At 39.4% G+C, this 8,987-nt stretch overlaps 1 pseudogene; it reads right to left on the bottom strand.

Annotated features, from left to right (window-relative positions):
- The window catches only part of LOC105516550, a 15,172-nt pseudogene extending 7,018 nt beyond the window's left edge, over positions 1 to 8,154 (bottom strand).
- Positions 8,155 to 8,987: the final 833 nt, after the last annotated feature.

The following is an 8,987-nucleotide window of genomic DNA, read 5'->3' as shown; positions in this document are numbered from 1 at the left end:
GACATGATTGTATATTTAGAAAACCCCATCGTCTCAGCCCAAAATCTCCTTAAGCTGATAAGCAACTTAAGGCAACTCATTTCTCATTGATTTTTCCATAACCACGCTTGTAGATTAGGTCATTTACTGACTTCAGCTTTGGGTACCCCCATGCAATATATGGTTTTACAATCATCAACATGTTAATTGAATCCTTGTTGAGCTTCTCAAAGGTGTCATTGAAGAAAGCAAAGAAGCTGCAACACCTTTTGGACCTTTGGGCTCAGAGCATTGCTACCTCTGATCCTGATGATAAATGCCAATTTGGGTTTGCGGGTACATAGAAAGTTGCCAGCTTTTCTTGCCATCCTAGCTATTTTGATTTCACCTCTGTACATTTGTCTATATTCCTTGTGACAGTGCTTCATTTTTTTCATACAAAAACTTCCTCCTTGCCTTTCAAAGCATCTTTTGAGCAAACTTCTTTCTCAGGCTCTGCGAAATTCCTCCACTTTTTCTTAAGGGTTTCTGGAACAGCAGGAAACTTCTCTTTGACACCCTATGATTTCAGCCAGAAAAGAGCTAAATATGATATTTTATACAATGCTTCTTTTTGTTTTGAGACGGAGCCTTGCTCTGTGGCCCAGTCAGGAGTGCAGTGGCATGTGATCTTGGCTCACTGCAACCTCTACCTCCCGGGTTCAAGTGATTCTCCTGCCTCAGCCTCCTGAGTAGCTGGGATTACGGGCATGGGCCACTATGCCCAGATAAGTTTTGTATTTTTAGTAGAGACGGCATTTCACCATGTTGGCCAGGCTGGTCTTGAACTCCTGACCTCAGGTGATCTCCCTGCCTTGGTCTCCCAAAGTGCTGGGATTACAGGTGTGAGACACCGTGACTGGCCAAAATGCCCATTGACCCCGACGTGATAGGAACGATTTTTTTTCTTTTTCTAACTTCTATTTTAATAATAGGTTCAGTGAGTACATGTGTAGGTTTGTTACATAGGTAAATTGCATGTCACAGGTGTTTGGTATACAGATTATTACCCCAGGTAATGAATATAGTACCAAACAGAATACCATTCTCAACATAGGCCCCGGCAAAAATTTCATGGTGAAGACTTCAAAAGTAATTGCAACAAAAACAAAAATTCACAAGTGAGATCTAATTAAACTAAAGAACCTCTGCACAGCAAAAGAAACTATCAACAGGGTAAACAGACAACCTACAGAATGGGAGAACATATTTGCAAACTATGCACATGTCAAAAGTCCTAATATCCAGAATTTATAAGGAATTTATATAATATTTTAAAATTTGAATTTGAAATTGATCATAGATTGGTTCTATGGGGTTATATAGATCATATATGGGCTCAGATATACAGTTGAAATGAATTGTCTTTTGCCTTTTTCTAGTGTTTCTATATTGGAGAAGTGGTGTCAATTTTAAGAGACCCTACAATTTGTTTAGCATTATTAATAAATTTTTCTTAAATAGTACATTCAGTTTTTGTCAACTAATTTCCAACTTCTTTCAATGCTTTAAGGAGAACCTGTACTTGGATGATAAATAGCCTTTTCAATTGTGATGACATGCCAAAAACTGAGCTCTTGATACTCACCAAACTCGCTGTTCCTCAAAGAACTGAGAAAATAGGATGTTGAATTGATCGTGTACAGTCATATTGAAATCACCAATCTGAAATCCCTGAGTTCTTAAACTTAGAGTCTTTGAATTATAAAAATATTAAGATATCTGTGATTGTGAATAGCATTGCTTTTTTAAGGCTCTTGTGCAATGGACAACCTGAACCTCTTTTCTGCACAGAAAAGCGCATTACCTACAATGTGAGAGAACATGGATATTTAATGACATTTATTATGCATGTTAGAATGGCATCTGTGAGGGGAATAGTGTTTGTGAATGAAGGGAAAAAATGGGAGGAGAGTTTTTATATGTATGATAAACTGAGTGGTATGATCAATTTAACCTTCTGCATCTGAAGTTGAGGAAACATCTAATTAATATTCAGTAAAAAGAGCTGTGTTTCTAGTCCTTTTTTTTTTTTTTTTTTTTTGAGACAGGGTCTCACTCTGTCACCCGAACTTGTTTTGACTCACTGCAACCTCCGCCTCCTGGGTTAAAGACATTCTCCTGCCTCAGCCTCCCTAGTAGCTGCGATTACAGGCGTGAGCTGCCGTGACTGACCATTGTATTTTTTTAAATAAGGACAATTAAGCATCTATTTTTACAAAGGGGATCAGACCATATGTGCTATTTTGCAATTTGCTTTTTAAACTTAGTATATTTTGGATATCTTTCCATGTCAGTACATGATTTATATCATTCTTTCTAGAAGCTGCTTAAGTATTTGATTTGATAGGTGCATTATAATTTAAATCAATGCTCCATTGATATTTGATTTTTTTAAAAAAAGTATTTTGTGTATTTATTATTTTACGGCAGAATGCCCAACATAGAGCAATATTGCAAATATTCAACTGTGCAAAAATAGTATGTGGTGGTTTAGTACAAGTGGGACTGCTTTAAAAAAATTCTGAAACAAAACTTGAGGGTACCATAAGAAACATTTAAACTAAGTGGTTTCTAGATCTGCTTAGCTTGAGATCTGCCCTCTGTAGACCTATAATGATGGTTGCTGCCCCCGACCATGATCAATATACAGAATAATCAGTTCCAATGATCCAATGTGATCACAGCAGGTCTCCTTCTCTATATCTTTCTACAGACATGTCTACAGACATGATCTGGCCTGGTTAAAAGGACAATGGCACTTTCTCAGTGGTTCAAAATAATAAGCATGGTACATATTCTCATGATTCTCTTGGTTCTCATTTCTAGTTAGATTGCACTTAGATGGCTTCTTCAGTTTGTCATAAAGAATGAGCATTCCACCAATGCCCCTGAGAACACTGGACTATGCATCTTTGTTAAAGGCTTTTCCACATTCATCTTTAAAATCTTCAACCCACAATATATGAAGGTTCCATTATGTGTGATGTCAATTCTTTGTGACCAGACTGCATCATCACCTACCCCATCGTGGTATGGAGCAGGGAAGAGAACATGCTGGCCATCCAATTTGGTGATTTTACACAACAGTTTTCTATGCCTTTGAATTTTTTTCCCTTGGCAGGTTTCCCAGTATTCATTGCCCAATGGGTTCTGGCAAAACCTAAAGAGTAGGAAAAGCTGAAAATGACTCCTGATGTACCACCAGAGGCCAGATTGTCAGCAAAATGCCTCCAGAACCCAAGTTGCCCCTCCAGAAGAAAAGTATTCACTTCTCCTTGGGAAAGCAGACTATATAATCCTCTATGCTTTTGTACTGTTTGTCAGAGGCAATATTTTTACACACACATTGTACCTCTGGCATTGTGAGACCACTGGACGTCTTTCATTTCAAGAATATTATATAAATGAAATCATACAGCATATAACTTTTTGAGACTGGCTTTTTTTACTCAGCATAATTCCCTTGTGATCCATCTGAGTTGTTGCATATATCAATAGTTTATTCCTTTTTAGTCCTGAGTAGTATGCCATGATATGCATGTACCACAGTTTGTTTAACCATTTAACTATTGAAAAGCTATTGTACATTATGTAAAGTGTACAATTCAATGGCTTTACTTGTATTCATAGAATTGTCCAACCATCACCAAACCAATTTTAGAACATTCTTGTTATTGCTCCCCTTCCCCCTTAAAACCCTCATACCTATGAGTGATAACTTATTTCCTCTCAACACTCACCCCAGTCCTAGGCAACTGCTGTTCTACTTTTACGTCGTTAGGGGTTTGCCTATTCTGAATATTTCATATAAGTGGAATCATACAATATATTATCTTTTGTGTCTGACTTCCTTCATGTAGCATGTTTTCGAGGTTCATTCAAGATGTAGCATGTATCCATACATCATTAATTTTTTATGACCAATATTCCATTATAACATTTTATTTATCAATTTATCAGGTGATGGACATTGGAGTTGTTTTCAATTTTTACTGTTATGAATAATGCTGCTGTGAGTACTTGTATATAAGTTTTTGTGTGGATATATGTTTTCATTTCTCTTGGAGTGGAATAACTGGGCCATATGGTAACTATGTTTAACATTTTGAGGAACTGCAAACTGTTTTCCACAGCAGCCCCATCACTTTACACTCTCACTAGCATTGTATGAAGATTTCAGTTTCTCCACATTCTTGCCAACGCTAGTTATTGTCTGTCTTTTTTATAATTGCCATCCTAATGGGTATGAAATGGAATCCCATTGTGGTTTTGATTTGCATTTCTCTGATTGCTAAAGATGTTGAGCATCTTTTCATGTGCCTATTGGCCATTTGTACATCTTCTTTGTAGAAATGTCTACTCAGGCCGAGGCAGGCGGATCACAAGGTCATGAGATCAAGACTATCCTGGCTAACATGGTGAAACCCCATCTCTACTAAAAATACAAAAAAAAAAAAAAAGTAGCCAGGCATGGTGGTGCGTGCCTGTAGTCCTAGCTACTCGGGAGGCTGAGGCAGGAGAATGGCATGAACCCGGGAGGTGGAGTTTGCAGTGAGCTGAGATAGTGTCACTGCACTCCAGCCTGGGCGACAGAGTGAGACTCTGTCTCAAAAAAAAAAAAAAAAAAAAATCAAAAAACAAAACAAAACCAACAACAACAAAAAACCCAAGAAATGTCTACTCAATTTTTATCCATTATACTTATTTGTCTTTTTATTATTATTTAGTTATAAGAGTTCTTTATATATTCTAGATACAAGTCCCTTATCAGATATATGATTTCCAAATATTTTCCTTCCATTCTGTGGGTTGTCTTTTCACTTTCTTGACGGTGTCCTTTTGATATGGTTTGGCTGTGTTCCCACCCAAATCTCATCTTGAATTGTAGTTCCCATAATTCCCACATATCATGGGAGGGACCTGGTGGGAGGTAACTGAATCATGGGGGCAGTTACTCCCATGCTGCTGTTCTTGTGATAGTGAGTGAGTTCTCTCGAGATCTGATGATTTTATAAGGGGCTTTTCACCCTTTTGTTTGGCACTTCTTGCTGCCACCATGTGAAGAAGGACATGTTCACTTCCCCTTCTGCCATGATTGTTGGTTTCCTGAGGCCTCCCCAACCACGCTGAACTGTGAGGCAATTAAATCTTTCCTTCATAAGTTACCCAGTGTTGAATATGTCTTTATTAGCAGCATGAGAATGGATAAATACACCTTTGAAGCACAAAAATTTTAATTTATTGAAGACCAATTTATCAATTTTTTTTCTTCTGTTGCTTGTTGTGTTGGTGTTATATCTAAGAAACCATTGCCTAAGCCAAGTTCACATAAATAGTCATTCTGAACTATGAGGTGACAAGCTAAGTATGGCAAGGAAGCAGGAGAGTAGAATCCTGGGTCTCTGATGATTACGGAACTGCATTTTAGGCTTGGAAAGCCAAATTCTACATTTATTTTACACAAGAGTGAGATAAAGTATTCCATTTTTAAAAATTAAGACCCTCTGTTCCTTAAAAGACACCATAAAATGAAAAACAAAGATATAAGAAGATATTTGCAAACACATATAAATGACATAAATTTCATATCTTTAATGTACAGCAAACTTTCACAAACCAATAACAAAAAGACAAACAACCCAATAGAAAAATGGGCAGTAGGAAGGAGTATCTCACAGAAGAGGAAACATATATGGCCAATAAGCATATTAAATGCTCAACCTTATTAGTAATCATAAAAATGTAAATTTCATACCCACGAAATAACAAAATTTTAAGTCTGAAATATCAAGTGTTACCTATGACATGGAGCAATGGGAAATCATACCCTGCTTGTGGGAATGTAAATTTGTATAATCATTTTAGAAAAAAAAATGATTTGGAGATACCTATGAGGTCAAGGAATCGTAGTGGGAGTAACAAGCAAGCTGGAAAGATGGTAGTTTTTTAAGAAAATGTAGGCCGGGCGCGGTGGCTCAAGCCTGTAATCCCAGCACTTTGGGAGGCCGAGACGGGCGGATCACGAGGTCAGGAGATCGAGACCATCCTGGCTAACACGGTGAAACCCCGTCTCTACTAAAAATACAAAAACTAGCCGGGCGAGGTGGCGGGCGCCTGTAGTCCCAGCTACTCGGAGGCTGAGGCAGGAGAATGGCGTGAACCCGGGAGGCGGAGCTTGCAGTGAGCTGAGATCCGGCCACTGCACTCCAGTCCGGGCGACAGAGCGAGACTCCACCTCAAAAAAAAAAAAAAAAAAAAAGAAAATGTAATGTTGGGCCAGGCGCGGTGGCTCATGCCTGTGGTCCCAGCACTTTGGGAGGCTGAGTCAGGTGGATCATGAGGTCAGGAGTTCGAGACCAGCTTGACCAACATGGTGAAACCCCATCTCTACTAAAAATGCAAAAAAAATTGGCCAGGCCTGGTGGTGTGTGCCTGTGGTCCCAGCTGCTCAGGAGGCTGGGGCTGGAGAATCGCTTGAACCTGGGAGGTGGAGGTTGCAGTGAGCCAAGATGGCGCCACTGCACTCCAGCCTGGGTGACAGAGCGAGACTCTGTCTTGGAAAAAAAAAAAAAGTAATGTTGGAATTAATGACTTAGGAGACAGAGAAATTTGTGTGATAAAAAAGTACAAGGTGTAACCTTCCAAGAGGTTAGCTAAAGTGGAGAGGAAGTATACATTTAAGATAATAAGATGTATCAGTTGGTGTCCAATCAGAACATAGACACTACATAGTAATTTTTTTTTTTTTCTTGAGACGGAGTCTGGCTCTTGTCACCCGGGTTGGAGTGCAATGGCACGATCTTGGCTCACTGCAAACTCTACCTCCCGGGTTCAAGCGATTCTCCTGCCTCAGCCTCCAGAGTAGCTGGGATTACAGATGCCCCACATGCCTGGCTAATTTTTGTATTTTTATTAGAGACTGGGTTTCACCGTGTTGGCCAAGCTGGTCTTGAAGTCCTTACCTCAGGTGATCCGCCCACCTTGGCCTCCCAAAGTACTGGGATTACAGGTGTGAACCACCGTGCCCAGCCTATTACATAGTAATTTTAACAAGAAAAGTTTAACATAAAGAATTAACAATAACAGGGGATTGGAGTATTGAAGGATTGGCTCGTAATAAGTGAAGGAAACTGAAAAATATGGGATAGCAGATATAAATAGCAGACAATATAAAAATAATGTGTAATGGCTGATACCTCTAGAGCTGTGATAACCCTCCTCTCCACCCAAGGCTGAGATCCAGGCTTTATTGGAGAAGTTGCTCTGGTGCTGAGTTGGTGGAACTTATTGGACGTATATTCTCTGGAACTTGCTGAAATATACCCCTCTACGGTGGTGGTTCACATGGAAGGTGTCTCATCAGAGATGCTTTGCTGCCTAAACACTCAAGGGTAGTGCCTAGGGAGGCTGCTACCTGTTGTTTGTTGGAAAAACCAGTGCTGCAGTAGGTAGACAGTAGGAAAGCTGGGAGCTCGGCAGGAGCTTGTGGAGTGAGCACACAGAAAACAGGAAGTAAAACCCCTTCTTCCTGCAATGTCTCTCCACCACTGCCTATTGATAAAACTTCATATCATGCCAGCTGGCAAAGTAAAAAATATTTCAAGGCCCCAGGTCCATTTTCACAGAATAGGCATAAAGGGGAAATGAGAGGTAATAAATTGATTACAGGTTGAGAAGGTCAAGGAACTGAGAGGTCATGATGTTGGATTGTTGTTCTTGTGGATATTGAAATGACCCAAGTATTGGCAGGAATTAGAATGGGGTAGAAGGTTAGAGACCAATAAACTCATTTCGCTAAGTGTGACCTTGGTCTATCTGCATCAGAATCAAGTGGGATACTTTGAAAACACAGATTCCTTTATCCTACTGTAGATCTTCTGAACTAGAGTATCTGGGAAGAGAGCTCACAAATATTCTTTTTAAATAAGTGCCTTAGTAGATTTGAAATGAAAGAGAATCGGTTAGTAACATTTTAAACACAAAAAACTAAATAGTAAAACAGGTACCAGTGTACCCAGCATTCACTCTTAACAAATGTTCACATTTGCCTTATTTCCTGAAGATCTTTTGATTTTTCATGAAATGTTACCTATTTTAGCTTATGTTCCACACTTACCTTCCTTTCTCCTTCATGCCTCACAGGAGATAATCATATGAACATTGTTTTCTGTCAATCACTGCTTTAGGCAATAGAGAGCCTTTGAGGGTTTTTGAACAGGGGTATTAACACTAGAGGTGTTTTTGGAAAATCAACCCAAATGTGCCTTGTTAGAGAGTTCATTAGGATGAGAGGATGGAAGTGGGAAAGCCCTTGAAGAGGCAGGTTCAGTGGCCCAGAGGGTGTGGTACCGAGGATCTGAGGTAGGGTGAGAGATCTTTGCTTTTTTTTCTCATGCTCTTGTGTGAAGCCTGCTCTTTGTGTTGCTGTGACCCCAGTCTTTGAATTCCTCCTCTCCCCACATTCCCTCAGTTCTTCAGCTCCTTTCTATCTTCATTTGAGTCCCTAACCAGCCTGGGTTTCGTGAGTACCCATTTCACCTATATGCTTGCCACTGCCCTGGAATTCCTAGATTTGTTGACATTTTAGCACACCAACTGTAACTTCCAATCTTTATATAAACAGAACTGGTTCTTTTGCCTTGAGGCAGTGGCCTTGCCATTCTGATATACTTTATTACTCATAGTAATATTTGCTATAGTGAGTGTCCAAAACGAGGCCGAGTTTTATCCAGATGACCTTGGTGAACTCAAGCCTGTTTTGGAGGAGGCTGGGTTCACAAAATTTACTCAGGCTTTGTTCTTCATCAGATGTAAGTGATACCTCAATAATACTGCCAGATTTTGTTTGTCTGTAGAGTAAAATTTTGATGAGCAATTGTGAAAACTGTTCAGATGACATATAAAAATGTGTTTAAGTTCGTCAGATTTGGGAATTTTATTTATCAACAAATGGATTCTGTTTTTAT

This window comes from Colobus angolensis, unplaced genomic scaffold (assembly GCF_000951035.1).
Source record: "Colobus angolensis palliatus isolate OR3802 unplaced genomic scaffold, Cang.pa_1.0 Scaffold283, whole genome shotgun sequence".
In the NCBI taxonomy this organism is placed as follows: Eukaryota; Metazoa; Chordata; class Mammalia; order Primates; family Cercopithecidae; genus Colobus; species Colobus angolensis.
This window is presented reverse-complemented; position numbering and strand designations above follow the sequence as displayed.